Source organism: Periplaneta americana, chromosome 9 (genome assembly GCF_040183065.1).
Source record: "Periplaneta americana isolate PAMFEO1 chromosome 9, P.americana_PAMFEO1_priV1, whole genome shotgun sequence".
NCBI lineage: Eukaryota > Metazoa > Arthropoda > Insecta > Blattodea > Blattidae > Periplaneta > Periplaneta americana.
Genome location: NC_091125.1, coordinates 160,932,022 through 160,950,268, shown reverse-complemented (window position 1 = coordinate 160,950,268; position 18,247 = coordinate 160,932,022). Strand labels below are relative to the sequence as shown.

Below are 18,247 nucleotides of genomic sequence, written 5' to 3'. Positions count from 1 at the left end.
AGAATTCAGTTGTATAAAACAGTTTGCTCACTATCTACAAAACTGCATCGAGGAATTCATAATACGGTCCTGGACTGCGTAAAGATACTTTTGTATGAATTATTTAGTTTTAGCCTTCATGATCTGTAACAATAATGTAATTTAATTTCGTGTTAAAATTTCCATGGCCTCGTGAAAGTCGATGTTGAATATAACAGACAATAATAAAAAAACAATTGACTGTAGAAGATTTTGCGTTTTAATATTATACATGAAGATATGATCTATTTATTTTTATTATTTATAATTTTAATGAATTTAACTTCCATTTGCACAATTTTAATGTAGCCTATGTTCTTCTCCTGGTTATGAAGATTAAATGTGCAAACTTTGGCACATATCGGTCAAAGCGTGTAGATTTGTATAGAGAACATACACACACATACATACATACATACATACATACCCACATTCAATTTTATATATATATATATATATATATATATATATATATATATATATAACTAGGGCTCGGAAATTGATGACCTAAAAATCACAGAAGAATGACCTATAAAATGACTTTAAATTTCTGAAAGTACGACGTCAAAATAAAAAAAAGCGACCATGATTCTAATAGTAATATACAAACAACGTAGTACTCTTCCATCTATTGAAACTACATCCTCACCAAACTCAGTAACAATGAGTGTTTTTACTCACGAACTCAGTTGCAAATCAAGTTTTCAGGTATAACTCCCTGTAAAGTTGATTTGAATAATATCGAGGGAAAAATTGTTTCGGAGCCGGGTATCGAACCCGGGACCTTTGGTTTAACGTACCAACGCTCTGCCACAATTTAAGTCACACGGAGTTAGTGTGCACTCGAAGTTGGTTGCTTGACGGTTGTCAGCCCACTTTGAGGTCTGTGGATGTAGAGGGAAAAATTGGATCGGTGTCGGTCAGAGTTCCCGAGTAGCTCAGTGGTAGAGCGTTGGTACGTTAAACCAAAGGTCCCGGGTTCGATACCCGGCTCCGGAACAATTTTTCCCTCGAAATTATTCAAATCAACTTTACAGGGAGTTATACCTGAAATCTTGATTTGCATAATATACGTCACTGTTCGTTAACAGAAAGCCACAATTTAAGTCACACGGAGTTAGTGTGCACTCGGAGTTGGTTGCTTGACGGTTGTCAGCCCACTTTGAGGTCTGTGGATGTAGAGGGAAAAATTGGATCGGTGTCGGTTAGAGTTCCCGAGTAGCTCAGTGGTAGAGCGTTGGTACTTTAAACCAAAGGTCCCGGGTTCGATACCCGGCTTCGGAACAATTTTTCCCTCGAAATTATTCAAATCAACTTTACAGGGAGTTATACCTGAAATCTTGATTTGCATAATACACGTCACTGTTCGTTAACAGAAAGCCACAATTTAAGTCACACGGAGTTAGTGTGCACTCGGAGTTGGTTGCTTGACGGTTGTCAGCCCACTTTGAGGTCTGTGGATGTAGAGGGAAAAATTGGATCGGTGTCGGTTAGAGTTCCCGAGTAGCTCAGTGGTAGAGCGTTGGTACTTTAAACCAAAGGTCCCGGGTTCGATACCCGGCTCCGGAACAATTTTTCCCTCGAAATTATTCACGAACTCAGTTGTCCATGTGGACGTATTCACTATGCAGTGTATATTATACTGTCTACAGCACATTAGCGTACACTATAGAGAATGAAGTTAAATTGAAAAATAATTATAATATGGATATTTAAACACATTTTTGAAAATGGTGGCCGTTCATTTCGATACAGACTTCAGTTCTAATGTGCATATTATCGCACTATAGACTATTGTACCTAATTCCAATACCAGTTTCGTACTTCGTACTAGTAACTCATGTTGAAATAATTCTGTACCTCCTCTATAAAAGAGTACCTTACGTACTGTAAATTCAATCTTCACTTCTGTCCGATCGGAAAAGATAAAATTACTCAGACATACTATCTACTGTCCGTCCAAGTGGTTACATCGTAGGGTCGTAGAAAGGGAGGAAATCACGTGACAGTTAATTACTTAACGAGGCCCTTTTACATAAGTTATTCTAAACAGTTGTATAATATTACGCAGACGTCAAATTCCTAATAGAAATTAATGTTCTCAGAAAAGAGCTAAGACAGCCCAGCCACTAGCTAACGAATAAAAGCTGGTGGGGGAAACCGGGATACGACGTATGCAAATGGACGACAGTACCTGTGCGAAAATGATTCGATATTGAAAGCTCTTTCGTCACTGGAAAACGCGAACATATTTTTGGAACGTACTGTTTACTATGACCGTGAGGCTACTTTGACTATATATATGCGGTCTTGGATCTGTGTGGAGGACGGTTGAACTTTATTACTAGAAGGGGTGGGAGTGAAGTACATTCAAAAACTCAGGTACAATAAAAATTGAAGTAAAAATGAAATTATGTCCCTGAATAAGTATGAAATATTGTAGGCAATATCACGTGCTAACTTTGGAAACTTAAACACCAGTAAATCCGAGGAATATTGTAGGCATCAAGGCCAATGCATTTTGAGCAGAGGCAGTGACGGAAGATGGGCGGCTGTCTGTGAGCCTGCCAGGTGCTGCCGCTGCGGTCGCGCGGAGAATAATTAGCAGCTTAATTAAGTTTCTTGTTGCCTCCTTCTGACCTTCTATTCAGCTCCTGCGTCTGTCCGTATGCAACGTTGTAAGTGGCTGCTTTGTTTATCTGGATGTGTTGGGGAGGATAAATTAGCACACTTGTCTCCTTTGGTTTGTGCTTTATGGGACTTCAATTCCTTGTTACGTAGAAAATAGGATTCTTGAAAGTCATATAATTTGTAAGCCAAGAATTCTGCGAAATAAACACTTGTGTTATTTTTATGCAGACATTGTTTTGAGGAATTACTTCTTTGTTCAATCCTCGTGTACCTTTCGGTGTAAAGGTTTGGCAGAGAGCTTGCCGTTCACATAGGTTGCTATTAAATTTTAATCTGATTTGGTGTTTTAGCAAGTGGGCGTTGTCAACTGAAAGATGATTTTTTTAAAAACTTCAATTGTATAAATAGGCAAAATACGAAAGTAAAAGTAAGCTATTATATTGTTGTTACGGCAAAAAAAAAAAAAAAAAAAAAAAAAAAACCCTGAGCGCAACATAATGGATTTCAACCGCTTTATACTTTTCGCAAAGGAATCTTAAAATGTTACATTTGTTCGGGTCACATTTATGCACATTTAAAGGACAAATCTAAAATTCTTTCAATTATTTATTATCATAATACGCTGCTCTCTTAAATTAACTGAGCATATTGGGAATTACATCATTGGCTTTCCCAAACACGCTATGAAATTTTTCCAATAAAACAGTTTTATCTCGAAAAGGAAGCAAAAACGAGCAAAATTGTATTGAACTTTTTTGTTTGAAATATCTCAAAGAACAACCCCTTGAAATTAATGACATTACTTAAGGTTCAACCTGTATATTTGGTCTGACGAGTTCATTTCAAAACAGTGTTTCTAGTGTTAACTTATGTTTTCACTTGGATTCTAATTTATCAACAGTAATCTCACTAGAGAAAATCAAAACTCGAGTGGGATTTAATTGACTATTACACGATTAGAAGAAACTATATAAAGATTAGAAGTAACGAAGTACTCCAATACAATAAAATATTAATTGACTTACGAAAATACAACTGTCTTCAAATGTATTATTGTACCATCTCAACATTACGCTAGATGGCAGAGTGTGTTATGATTAGCTGTTTTCTTGTTATCAATTGTGCCAACTACGCAATTCATTGAACTCTGTGGACGGTTACTAGTCAAGAAGGCTTTGTTGATTCTGTTTCATTTTTATTAAAACAGTTGCATTCCGCTTCAATTATCCGGATCCCAGTAATCAACGTCACTTGACAGATGATTTTCAATAAATCTTAATATTAAACAATCTCTGATACGTGACTATCCATAATATCATATAGTAGAAGCTGTAACAAACATAACCTAAATAATATAAACGAGTGTTAGAAAAGTTTTAATTAGGGATGATGAAATAAGAGAAGTTTTAATTAACGATAATGAAATAAAAAATAAACATGAATAATTCTAAAAGAAACAATTATTGAAAGTACAATTTTCAAATTTGAATGTTTTAGTGGTTGGTGGTTCAGTTGATGTTATATTGGACGTGTGCGTAAAAGAAGTGAACTCGTTGATGTACAAGAAAACTGTTAGAATACCAGGGAAGAGGAAAAACTTAGTAGATGCTTCGGACGGCCTAGTACACGATGGGAAGATTCTTTTTAGTTTAGGCATGAAATACAAAAGAGGGCAATACGACAGTTACAACGCCTAGTAGGGCTGCAACACACACGAAGCGTAAGTAGAAGAAGATGCCGCTAGCAATTGACTAGGCGTCGCGAAAATAGTAACCTAATTAATGTAGGCCTATTACGAAATACACAAGCTTGATATCGCGTGAATATGTTGTCACTCACTCGTCTAAGATCAACTGAAATTCTTCTTGTTTCATGCTCATATTAGCCTGGAGTTCTCTAATGTGTGAGGATTTGTACGAAGAACTTAGTCTTTAAAGCTACCTCATAAATATAGACATTAAAAAATGAAGAAAGAAAGGAAACGCCAAAAAATAAGAAGAAATAGGGAAATGAAGAAATGGGCAAAGAACTCGAGGGCAGTAGAGTAGGAAAGAACGCGTAACTCCACTATGGACCAGTGCAGTGTCTTTTCCCAAACACGCGTATGCCGTATATGTGGCAGATTTACAGATTAAAGTAATATAACTTGAAGATTTTAACAGATTATTCCTTGGATAGAGTACAACAAACACTTCAAATATCACATTAGTCCCAAATGAATACTTTTTTCAGAAAAAAAATTCCGTTATAATGTTAACGCTGTTTACTCGATAAGTACTATCCCTACGATTCTGAATTTTACACTTAACATTTTAGTGGATTATTTTAGGACGCTGTATCAACAGTGAAATGAGTCCGGGGTCCAGCACCGATAGTTACCCAGAATTTGCTCATTTTGCGTTGAGAAAAATCCTCGGAAAAAACCTCAACCATGTAACTTGCTCTGACCGGCATTCGAACCCGGACCACCTGGTTTCGTGGTCAGACGCGCTAACCGTTACTCCACGTATGTGAACTTTACTCTTATTGTTAGAGAAATTGATAAGAAATTATTTATCCCTTTGCTGTTGTTAAATGAAATAGATGGTTTTCTTTCAAATTAAAAATTAACACGTATAATTATTTCCTACCATTAGAAAGTCTAGCATTCTTACTGGAGTTACTAAGGGACGGAACTCAGCTGTTCAGACCGAGTGCGTGTGTGCTTTCGTACGTTAGCCTGTGACGCGCTGTTGCCAAACTACGCATACTTTCAGCATAATTTTCTAATTAACCATGCACTGAATTACAACACGCATGATATATTTTTTTTATTTACGAGGCTCTTTTGAAAATTTTGTCTCCTAATTTTTTTTATTTGAAAATGGCTACATATATTTGAGTAAAACAAAAAGTGGTAACTTTCTACAACTTTATTGTTGATATCCATATAATTATTTCCCCACATAGTCGCTCTGGCGATCAACACATCTCTTCCAATGGGAGACCCGTTTCTTGATACCGTCACTGTAGAATATTTCACTTTGACGTCAGAATCGCTGCCTCACTTCTGTCTGCACTGCATTATCAGAATCAAGAGACTCTTCTCTCAGGTGTTCTTTAAGTTTTGGTAACAGATGATACCAGATCAAGACTGTATGGAGGATGATCAAAGACAGTGAAACCAAATACAAAGTTTTCGGAATCCCAGTTCTGTGATTATCGCCTTCACAAGCTCCGTCTTTTGTGACACAAGTTGGGAGTTGCACCAGGTTCATTACAAGTAAGAACAGACTAACGTCGCACAGTACTGATGTTCATCTCCATAAACCGCCTTCATTCTCCCGACGAATGCCAATCGGGATCACATTTTCTGCCGTCAGAAACTTTATCAGAGCACGCTGTTTCAGACACACCTACAGTACCTGGCCACATTATTATAATCACTCACATTTTTACTATATTTTACATATTACTTCCTCTTTTGAACTCTGGTTTCCTTTCTTAAGCAGAATTCACATTACATATTTAATTTTTAAACAATATTAAGTAAAATTACAATTATAACAATGTTAATTCAAGAAATATTGGTAAATAACCAACCACACCTCATTTTTACACAAATTTCAGTATTTCGTACGACCTCCTTTGGCTTTATTTACAGCTTCAATTCTCTTTGCGTGCTTACAGTACACTTCTGTATTATTTCCTGGATCCTCTCATAGTGATTCCAAACATGTATCAGCCTTTCAATAAGTCGAACTCTGGTAGTAATAAATTCTTTTGCCATCTCTCTTTTTACGAGTGCCCAGACGCTCTCAATGGGATTCAAGTCCGGTGAGTTTCCTAGCCATGGTAAAAGTGGAATGTTTTTGGAAGCCAGAAACTTTTTGACTCTCCTAGCAGTGTGGCAAGGTGCACCATCTTGCATAAAAATATATTTCTCCCCATTTGGGAACCATTCGTTCAGCTGAGGGATAAGCCTGTTTTCCAATACCTGGATATATTGATCTGGTTTCATTGTTCCCTGAACAATGTAGAGTCGTCCTGAACCTTTGCCTGATATCATGACTGATATTGGGTGTTTAACTGTGTTAACCAGGCATCCAGGAGCAAAATTTTCTCCCTTCCGTCGACGAACAAACATTGCTTTGTCCATCAAAGACTGAAAGGTTGATCCATCGAAGAAGTAAACCTGAAAATTGTTGGTATTTAATACTTAAAGACAAAATTTAGAGTTTTTATGAGTTTCTTTGACAATTTTCAGGTTTGCTTCTCCGATGAATCAACCTTTCAGTGTTTGATGGACAAAGCTATTTTTGTTCGTTGACGAAAGGGAGAAAATTTTGCTCCAGGATGCCTGGTTAAACCAGTTAAACACCCAATATCAGCCATGATATGGTCTGTGATATCAGGCAAAGGTTCAGGACGACTCTACATTGTTCAGGGAACAATGAAACAAGATCAATATATCCAGGTATTGGAAAACAGGCTTATCCTTCAGCTGAACGAATGGTTCCCAAATGGGGAGAAATATATTTTTATGCAAGATGGTGCACCTTGCCACACTGCTAGGAGAGTCAAAACGTTTCTGGCTTCAAAAAACTTTCCACTTTTGCCATGGCCAGGAAACTCACCGGACTTGAACCCCATTGAGAACGGCTGGAAACTCGTAAAAAGAGAGATGGCAAAAGAATTTATTACTACCAAAGTTCGACTTATTGAAAGGCTGATACATGTTCGTAATCACAATGAGAAGATCCAGGAAATAATACAGAAGTGTATTGTAAGCATGCCAAAGAGAATTGAAGCTGTAATTAAAGCCAAAGGAGGTCGTACGAAATACTGAAATTTCTGTAAAAATGAGGTGTGGTTGGCTATTTATCAATATTTCTTGAATTAACATTGTTATAATTGCAATTATATTTAATATTGTTTAAAAATTAAATATGTAATGAGATTTCTGCTTAAGAAAGGAAACCAGAGTTCAAAAGAGCAAGTAATATGTAAAATATAGTAAAAATGTGAGTGATTATAATAATGTGGCCAGGTACTGTACATAGTGCTGTTACATGCCGCTATGTTTCAGACTATAATTTAGAGCTCTCTAGCGGCAGAGGTACGAAACTTGCGTCAGTGAAGCAGGAAAGTTAACTGAATGAATGTATGGCAACTAATTCTCCGAAATTTGTTAACAATAACACAAAACATTAGGAGGCATTTGGTTTTCAACACACCCTCGTACTTTAATATATTGTGGCGCCATGTTGGAAGATTCTGGTCGCGTCAGGGTGTTGCGCGCGCATCTAGCAAGAAGGAAGGCGCGGGGAAACGGAAACTCCAGCTTCGGTAGGAGCTGTAGCGCGGAAGAAGCAAAGGGAGGAGAACTTCTCTGACGGCGCGGAGCAAAGGAAGCATCTCGACTCAGATTTCTCTCGGAGATTCTGTAAGCCACGCGAATCGAAGGTCCGAGAACATGTGGTTTAATAAATGAAAGCGCGAGTCTTCGGCAGTTAGTCAGTCTTCAGTCAGCCTTCAAGTCTTGGACAGCAGCGAGCAAGGTGGATCTGAGTTCGACGTGCAGTGAGCTTGAGTGAGTCCGTAACTGTGTCAGAGTCCAGGCGAAGGTGACGCGTCCGGAAGACCTGAGTTCGATGAGCAGCAAACTTGAACAGTGAGCTAGAAGAACTAGCAAGGGCAAGCGAACTGTGAACTGAGAACTGACGGTTTTGTTAGTGTTTTGTGAACCTTAATTGAAATATTTACACCAGAGAATAATAAATTTTACAGGAGAAAGAGTTCGTCCAAAGGGCTGGATTCGGGAAGAGTACCTACAACGCTCATTGCATTTCCGCGTTGAATAGAAATACTTTAGCGTTGACGCAAATACGTAGTGTAACGACGATCACCAGTAATGGAGATCAAAATTTGGTCGATTTAAGATACCAAAGCTTTAGCGTCATGGCTCCAAGGACCGAAGATCTCCGCAGTAAAGGGGACAAAGACATAATTGTCTAAAAGATGAGCATATTTATTTAGGAGTACATTGTTGTTCTTCTCAATAATATCCGTGTATTGTCATTGTCGTCGTGTGGAGTGCAATAACGACTATTGTGTTGCTGTGTTGAGCAAAATACCAATTGTTATAGGGTGAATTATTGAGAGATAAAAGTCACATTGTTGACGCGTGTGTGGTGGTAGAAGTGAGAATAAAAAATTTACAGTTTCTTATTGTCCCTTTTAATTTGCTCAGTTATATCACATCCACCCTGTATATCTTAATGATTCTGTGTATGTAATACGTGTATTTCTCTTCGTGCTGTTTCATTCCACTGTATTATTATATCTTGACTTAATTGAAAATATTTGACAAGTGACAGAAAATGCACAATAATCTATACTAATAATAAATCTGTAGCCGAAATTTTTTTGGTAATTTTCGATTTTCCAAAAATAATTGGTCCTAATATATATAATTAACCGCCCTGAAACCGAAAATCGCTTTTTTTGAATTTTTGTTTGTATGTCTGTCTCTCTGTTTGGATGTTCGTTACCTTTTCACGCGATAATGGCTGAACCGATTTATATGAAAATTGGAATATAAATTAAGTTCGTTGTAACTTAGAATTTAGGCTATATGAAATTCAAAATATTTTATTTAAAAGAGGGGTTTATAAGGGGGTTTGAATTAAATGAATCGAAATATCTCCTTTATTATTAATTTTCATGAAAAATATTACATAACAAAAGTTTCTTTAAAAATAATTTCCGATAAGTTTTATTCTATACAAAATTTTGATAGGAATGGTATTTAATGACATAAATGAGTTTCAAAATTACAATAACAACGCCATCTAAGGCGGTGTAATGAAATAAAAAAACAAATGACTTCGTCTATAAGGGGTTTTGGACAACAACAGTCGAAAGCTATGAAACATAGCCTACAGATAATGTTTCTGTGTTTGTATGAAGTAATATCGGAAGCTAAATTAACCGATTTGTATAGGCTTAATTAATTATTAATTCACCATTGGAAAGTGTAGTTTCTCTAGATGGACATAATGCTATAATGTTATTACAGTAACTTCTGAGTGAATCGAGGATAGGTAAGATTAAAATAGATTCTTATGCACAGAAAACTTGATAGGCTATTCTGTACATTCGTTTCCTGTATTTCCTAAAATAATTTTTATGACCAAATGAGTGGTCTCTGGATCAAAATGATCGCATTTTAATTTTTTTAATTCAATTTAAATTAAGTAACATAATAAACGATTTATCCTTCTATCAAACACGAATGTTCCCTGGATCAAATGTCCTATTTTAATTATGTAATTACTTTATACAGGGACATCATTTTATTTTTACTAACATTTTTAATATTAACCTGTCTATACCTTTAGAGACCGGAAACACCGCTTGCTCCCCCCCTCCAAGACTGGAGTTCGATGATACTGGCGTAAAAGACAAATCACTCTACTAGGTATAGGAAGGAAGAAAAGTAGTTCATCCATTTACGTAAACTAGGAAATATCGCGATTTTGAGTTTGATAATTTTCATTAGGTTTTTCTTTAATCAAAGTACAGTACTGTATTAAGAATAAGTGTTTTTACTCACGAAGTGAGTTATCCATGCGAACGTATTCATTATGCAGTGTATATTATACTGTCTACAGCACATTAGCGTACAATATAGAGAAAGAAGTTAAATTGAAAAATAATCATAATATGAATATTTAAACACAATTTTGAAAATGGTGGCCGTTCATTTCGATACAGGCTTCAGTTCTTTTGTGCATATTATCGCATTATAGACTATTGCATCTAATTCCAATTGCCAGTTTCGTCCTTCGTACTAGTAACTCATGTTGAAATAATTCTCTACGTACTGTGAATTCAATCTTCACTTCTGCCCGACCCGAAAATATAAAATTACTCAGACATGCTATCTACTGTCCGTCCAAGTGGTTATGCCGCAGCATTGTAGAAAGGGAGGAAATCACGTGACAGTTAATTACTTAACGAGGCCCTTTTATTTAAGTTAAATTAAACAGCTGTATAATATTACGTAAACGTCCAATTCCTAAGAGAAATTAATGTTTTCAGAAAAGAGCTAAGACAGCCGAGCTATTACAGAGGGGCGAGCAGAAGCAGGTGGGGGAAATCGGGATGCGACGTAGGCAAACGGACAGTACCTGTGCGAAAATATGATTCAATATTGAAAGCTCTTTCGTCACTGGAAAACGCGAACATATTTCTGGAACGTACTATACTCAGTAACTCAGTACTGCTTACTATCTGCGGTCTTGGTTCTGTGTGGAGTTGGAACTTCCTTAGTAGAAGGGGTGGGAGTGAAGTACATTCAAAAACTCAGATACAATAAAAATTGAAGTAAAAATAAAATGATGTCCCTGTATTTATCTCTAACGGGTGCAGCGGAGCGCACGGGTACGGCTAGTCTTAATAATTTTGTTTATCGAAAAATTGTGATGTTACAGAATGATACAATTTGTTGTAATAAGCTTGCTTTCTGTCGGTACTGAACACGTTTGTGCATGACATTATTATTTCTCCATTTACGAAGCAGTAACAAGTCCATAACCGAACGCATTAGATGAACTTGTATGACATTGTGCTTACATAAACGTAGCGAAGATTATTAGAGCGGGGTGGTGGACTGGGAGTTATTAAACGTGTAGCGTCGAGGCGCAATTTTGCTTTTTAATGGAGCAACCCTCACGCCCCCCAACCCCTGGAATGCTGCTGCTGCTGCAATAATTGTTACTCTCTGAAGCGCGACGCTCTTCTGTTCTGTGCATCATTCTTTCTGTCCACGTCCCACGCAACTGCTGGTGACATCTAGCGTCTGCATGGAAGTGTTGAGTTTGTATGTCAGCCACAATTACCGTTCTCATAGGACTCACTACGAGGCTGTTTCAATGGCTTTTCACAGTCTCTTCAGGCGATTACAGTCTACTTCAAAACATTTTACAGCTCTTCATTGAAATCCTGATGTGGGCTCATTACCATGTTTGGCACTGGATTTGAAGTCCTCCAGTTGAGTCTAGCTGAGAGCGATGTATTTTTGAGGGCGCTGCGAATTCTTAATGTAGGTTATTTGTATGTACAGGTCTCAAGTTGTTGGAAATATTATAATTTTCAGTGTAATTGAGGTTGAGCACTGGGTAGAGTGATTTTTTAATTTATATAAGGTGGTAATAATAATAATAATAATAATAATAATAATAATAATAATAATAATAATAATAATAGTCCACACCTGTGGAGTAACGGTCAGCGCGTCTGGCCGCGAAACCAGGTGGCCCGGGTTCGATTCCCGGTCGGGGCAAGTTACCTGGTTGAGGTTTTTTCCGGGGTTTTCCCTCAACCCAATATGAGCAAATGCTGGGTAACTTTCGGTGCTGAACCCCGGACTCATTTCACCGGCATTATCACATTCATCTCTTTCAGACGCTAAATAACCGAAGATGTTGATAAAGCGTCGTAAAATAACCTACTACTACTACTACTACTACTACTACTACTACTGCTACTACTACTACTACTACTACTACCACCACCACCACTACCACCACCAATTATTATTATTATTAGATTTCAAAAAGGCATATGACTCGTTTAAGAGAGAAGTTTTTATGTAATATTCTTATTGAATTTGGTATTCACAAACTACTTCGATTATTTAAAATATGTGTGAGTGAAACGTACAGCAGAGTCCGTATAGGCCAGTTTCTGTCGCATGCTTTTCCAATTTACTGCGGGCTAAAGCAAGGAGATTCACTATCACCTTTACTTTTTAACTTTGCTCTAGAATATGCCATTAGGAAAGTTCAGGATAACAGAGAGGGATTGGAATTGAACGGATTACATCAGCTGCTTGTCTATGCGGATGACGTGAATATGTTAGGAGAAAATCTACAAACTACTAGGGAAAACACGGGAATATTACTTGAAGCAAGTAAAGAGATAGGTTTGGAAGTAAATCCCGAAAAGACAAAGTATATGATAATGTCTCGTGACCAGAAAATTGTACGAAATGGAAATATAAAAATTTGGAAATTTATCCTTTCAAGCGGTGAAAAATTCAAATATCTTGGAGCAAAAATAACAAATAAATATGACACTAGGGAGGAAATTAAACACAGAATAAATATGGGAAATACTGCTGTTATTCGGTTGAGATGCTTTTATCATCCAGTGTGGTCTCAAAAAAGCTGAAAGTTAGAGTTTATAAAACCGGTTGTTCTTTATGATTGTGAAACTTGGACTCTCACTTTAAGAGAGGAACAAGGTTAAGGGGTGTTTGAGAATAAGGTGCTTAGGAAAATATTTGGGGCTAAGAGGGTTGAAGTTACAGAACGATGAAGAAAGTTACACAACACAGAACTGCACGCATTGTATTATTCACCTGATATAATTAAGAACATTAAATCCAGACGTTTGAGATGGGCAGGGCATGTAGCACGTATGGGCGAATCCAGAAATACATGTAGAGTGTTACTTGCGAAGCCGGAGGGAAAAAAGACCTTTGGGAAGGCTGAGACGTTGATGGGAGGATAATATTAAAATGGATTTGAGAGAGGTGGGATATGATGGTAGGGACTGGTTTAATCTTGCTCAGGATAGGGACCGATGGCGGCGTTATGTGAGGGCGGCAATGAACCTCCGGGTTCTCTAAAAGCCATTTGTTTGTCTATAAGGCAATGTGAGCGGAAATGACATGGGGGGGGGGTTCAGAGTTCCGTTCCAGTTCCCCATTTTGCCCAGGGCTACTCTAAATAAATAAATGAATGAATGAATAGCCAGAATATTAAGTTTTCATGGATCTCATTAAGAAAAGTTAACACTGTTTAAAACTAAGGTTTACAGGGTGACCAACATGCTAACAAATCGTTGGCGTGTTAATCAACGTATCTACAGAGGTGTGAAAATTATTAGAATAATCTTAATTTTAAAGGTTTTTTTAATAGTTCCTTCACAAATATTAATTGAATTGATGAATATTGGTATATATGACTATACTGATGTAGGATATATTTACTACTAACAATGCCGAAAAGCATTGTTGTACATTGGTATTTTTCTTATTTTACAATTGTTATGGGAATTCAGAAATTATTATATTATGTTGGCGGAATTGGAAACATAAAAAATTATATGCACAAAACAGATATATCCGTTCATTTGAACCTTCACAACAATGTAAACGCAAAGAACAATTTGTTTAAAGCATTTCTTAATTAATTTTTTATGTTTCCAATTCCGCCAACATAATATAATAATTTCTGAATTCCCATAACAATTGTAAAATAAGAAAAATACCAATGCACAACAGTGCTTTCCGGCATTGTTAGTAGTAAATATATCCTATATCAGTATAGTAATATTATATACCAATATTCATCAATTCAATGAATATTTGTGAAGGAACTATTAAAAAACCTCTAAAATTAAGCTTATTCTAATAATTTTCACACCTCTGTATCTACTTTCGAAACTTCAGCTTCCTTACTCAAAATAGTTTTCAGTATGCATCGGAAATTACATGAAGGCAGGGATCGGGTGAATCGTAAACCTATTCAGTTGATTTGAATACTCCATGAAAATGTAGTAAATGATTTATTTATAAAAAAAATACACGAAGTCAGACGTAAATACAAGTTCCCCGAAAACACAGAATCAATTCTGCATTCCATTAACCCATTTGCAACTTGAATAAATTTATTGTAACCTAGAATTAACTAAAGCGATATAAATCACAACCGTCCACAGACGAAATGGAACAAACTGGCCGCGAGACAATAAACAGCTACCATGCAGAACCAAACTGGCTTCACAACTGCACAGATGTGTCCCAGAGAGACGAAGAGGGCCCAGAAGGGGCAGGGACTGCATGCAAATTGTTTTCACGTTACATTACTTGCAGGAAACACGACGGAGAACTCCAAGGTTGGTGTTCGGCAACTTCTGTCACTCGTCAATTCCTTCCTCAATACAGTTACTTTAACTGACTACGGCCCAATTGTATAAAACTCCCCGACTAAAGATCAACTTTGATCGAAGATCGAAAAGTGAACCGAGTTCAGACACTTCTTCTATTGTATAAAACTTTTCTGCGATCAAATTTACCTTGGTTCAAATGCAATCTAAGTTCACGTGAAAACTATTTGGCAACATCGCATAAACAGGTGAAATACGTGATGCGCGGACCATGTTATACAGGTTTGTTCAGTGTTGCCAATCTAGCGACTTTAACTCTTTTTCAACAACAATTTCTTTTAACTTTTATATTGCTTAAGTAGGGATTTAGTGACCTTTTTAGCACCCCATAGTGACAAAATTTAATCTTTCTTTGTTGATAATGAGAAATCTAACGACTTTACAACTACTTTTTGGTGACTTTCCGTACACTCTGTTGCAGACACTGTTTTTTTTTTGTGCAATGTAAATAATGGCGGACAATAAGACGAAGGCTGACTGTTCTCCAAGTTGTTATCATGTTATGGTGTTTGATACTGCTAAACATAATAAAGCTTTATAAAACGACAATTTTCGTTTAGTAATACAGTTAATTGAAAATTTATGAATGTACCTATCATATCCATTAATAATTAATGGTTGTTATAAACATAATATAATTATAGGTTATGTTATTTGATACTGCTGAACACGATAGAGCCTTATAAAATATAAGAATGTTTGTGTATTAAGGCAAGAAATTGAAAGAAATATATATAAATGTACCTAACATATCTATTAATATTAATAATAATGGATATTTTATTTGCACAATCTGACACTTGTATATTTCAAACAGAAAAGAAATAACTGAACTTGGATCATCTAACTTAATCGGAGAAATTTCTTCAGTCAAAGTTGACTTTAGTTTGAGACAAATTAATCACAGATTAGACTTTATACAACACAAAATTCCAAGTTCAGCTGAAACAAGGATCAATTTAACCTCTGATCTAAGATTAAATGGTTTATACAATCGGGCCTACATGTACCATACAAGCTGTGTTAAACTGGACTCTCCAGGAAATAAGACAGATTTAGGCCCGATTGTATAAACCATTTAATCTTAGATCAGAGGTTAAATTGATCCTTGTTTCAGCTGAACTTGGAATTTTGTGTTGTATAAAGTCTAATCTGAGATTAATTTGTCTCAAACTAAAGTCAACTTTGACTGAAGAAATTTCTCCGATTAAGTTAGATGATCCAAGTTCAGTTATTTCTTTTCTGTTTGAAATATACGAGTGACAGATTGTGCAAATAAAATATCCATTATTAATAATATTAATACGTATGATAGGTACATTTATATATATTTCTTTCAATTTTTTGCCTTAATACACAAACAATCTTATATTTTATAAGGCTCTATCGTGTTCAGCAGTATCAAATAACATAACCCATAATTATATTATGTTTATAACAACCATTAATTATTAATGAATATGATAGGCACATTCATAAATTTTCAATTAACTGTATTACTAAACGAAAATTGTCGTTTTATAAAGTTTTATTATGTTTAGCAGTATTAAACACCGTAACATGATAACAACTCGGAGAACAGTCAACCTTCTTGTTATTGTCCGCCATTATTTACATTGCACAAAAAACCAGTGTCTCCAACATAGTGTACGGAAAGTCTCCAAAAAGTAGTTGTAAAGTCGCTAGATTTCTCATTATCAACAAAGAAAGATTAAATTTTGTCACTATGGGGTGCTAAAAAGGTCACTAAATCCCTATTTAAGCAATATAAAAGTTAAAAGAAATTGTTGTTGAAAAAAAGTTAAAGTCGCTAGATTGTCAACACTGAACAATCCTGTCCGCGCATCACGTATTTCATCTGTTTATGCGATGTTGCCAAATCCTTTTCACGTGAACTTAGATTGCACTTGAACCAAGGTAATTTGATCGCAGAAAAGTTTTATACAATAGAAGAAGTGTCTGAACTCGGTTCACTTTTCGATCTTCGATCAAAGTTGATCTTTAGTCAGGGAGTTTTATACAATTGGGCCTTAGAATGCAAGACAGGGCTAAGTGCCTTACAGAAGCTTGGTAAACTGACTCAGCGTTTCTCAAACTATGGTCCGCGGACCACCTGTGGTCCTCGAGTTCTGCCCTTGTGGTCCTTCAAAAAAGACAGCTATCACACTATAGCTGAAAATCTCAGAGTTTGGAAATGACCCATGGCAATCGCCTTTCACTTTTTCTCCTAGTACTAATATTTTATGAAATTTCTTACCCTACCCGTCTACCCACTTCCCACTCTACTCTCAACAACAAAAGAGGGATTTAAAGCACTATGAACGTGGCGTTTCTCGCCATCTTCTCCTGCATATCTGGCGCTGAGCTTGTAACCCAGCCAGGGACCACCCGAATTCATAACAGAGGACCAAAGTAACAGAGGAACCTTTTCATGTATTTATGACTTTCTTAATAGTTTTGCCGATACCCAGTACGCACATTGAAATGGGTACGTACGTACTGTACGTGGTACACCAATAATAGAAAGTGCTAAATTGCAGCTTTAGTTGTTGAAAATCGGGCATGTTTCTGGATTAATTTTTTTTATTTGTTTTTCCAGATGACGATATAAGAAATTTTATACTCCGCCTATTTTAAAATCCGACAGGTTTACTTTTTACACTTGCGTGTTTCGCCTCTAAGTGTCGTTTCAATTTCGCGGGCTTCATGCACTCGTTTGAAAGCACGTCGTAACAAACAACGCACCGAGGTTTTGGTTCACTCTCATTGCCACACCAAGTAAATCCAAGTTCCAAATAACTCTTGTCATATTTACGAAAGTATTTTGCCATTGTATAGCTACCACTAGGACTAGATATTTCTTTAATGGCTTAATGACACTATAATTAATATATCCAGAATTGTGGGTCCCTATCACCACGGCATAGCGCGTCCTCAGGTTGCGGATAGAGGAGACGGCCTCCAGATATGGAGGGTAGCTGCGAATATATTGAATAAGCAGTCGTGGACAGCCGATAAGGGGTGGTTCTCCAGCTTGGGGGTTGGGCGAAGGGCTAACAACCCATCACCGTAAAAAACAGCTTGTTACGAATCCAGGTTTTGAGATTTGGCACTTGGAACGTAACTAGTCTTTATAGAACAGGAGGGTTAACATTAGTAGCAAAAGAACTATCTAGATATAGAATAGACTTCGTGGGAGTACAAGAGGTTAGGTTAGATGGGAATGGCGTATCACAAATAGGAGATTACTTGTTGTATTATGGGGAAGGAAACAAAAAAAATAATAACAAAACAAAAAGAGAGGAACATAGGTTAAGGGTGTTTGAGAATAAGGTGCTTAGGAAAATATTTGGGGCTAAGCGGGATGAAGTTACTGGAGAATGGAGAAAGTTACACAACACAGAACTGCACGCATTGTATTCTTCACCTGACATAATTAGGAACATTAAATCCAGGCGTTTGAGATGGGCAGGGCATGTAGCACGTATGGGCGAATCCAGAAATGCATATAGAGTGTTAGTTGGGAGACCGAAGGGAAAAATATCTTTAGGGAGGCCGAGACGTAGATGGGAGGATAATATTAAAATGGATTTGAGGG

At 36.6% G+C, this 18,247-nt stretch overlaps 1 protein-coding gene and 2 non-coding genes across 4 annotated transcripts in view; all 3 read left to right on the top strand.

The window, feature by feature from the left end:
• The window catches only part of LOC138706670 (uncharacterized), a 507,718-nt gene that overhangs the window by 124,677 nt on the left and 364,794 nt on the right, over positions 1-18,247 (top strand). The gene's annotated exons all lie outside the window — the stretch shown is intronic.
• Positions 1,231-1,302, top strand: TRNAK-UUU (transfer RNA lysine (anticodon UUU)). Its single transcript has one exon. It is a non-coding gene; the product is annotated as a tRNA-Lys (tRNA).
• Positions 1,516-1,587, top strand: TRNAK-UUU (transfer RNA lysine (anticodon UUU)). The gene has a single exon. It is a non-coding gene; the product is annotated as a tRNA-Lys (tRNA).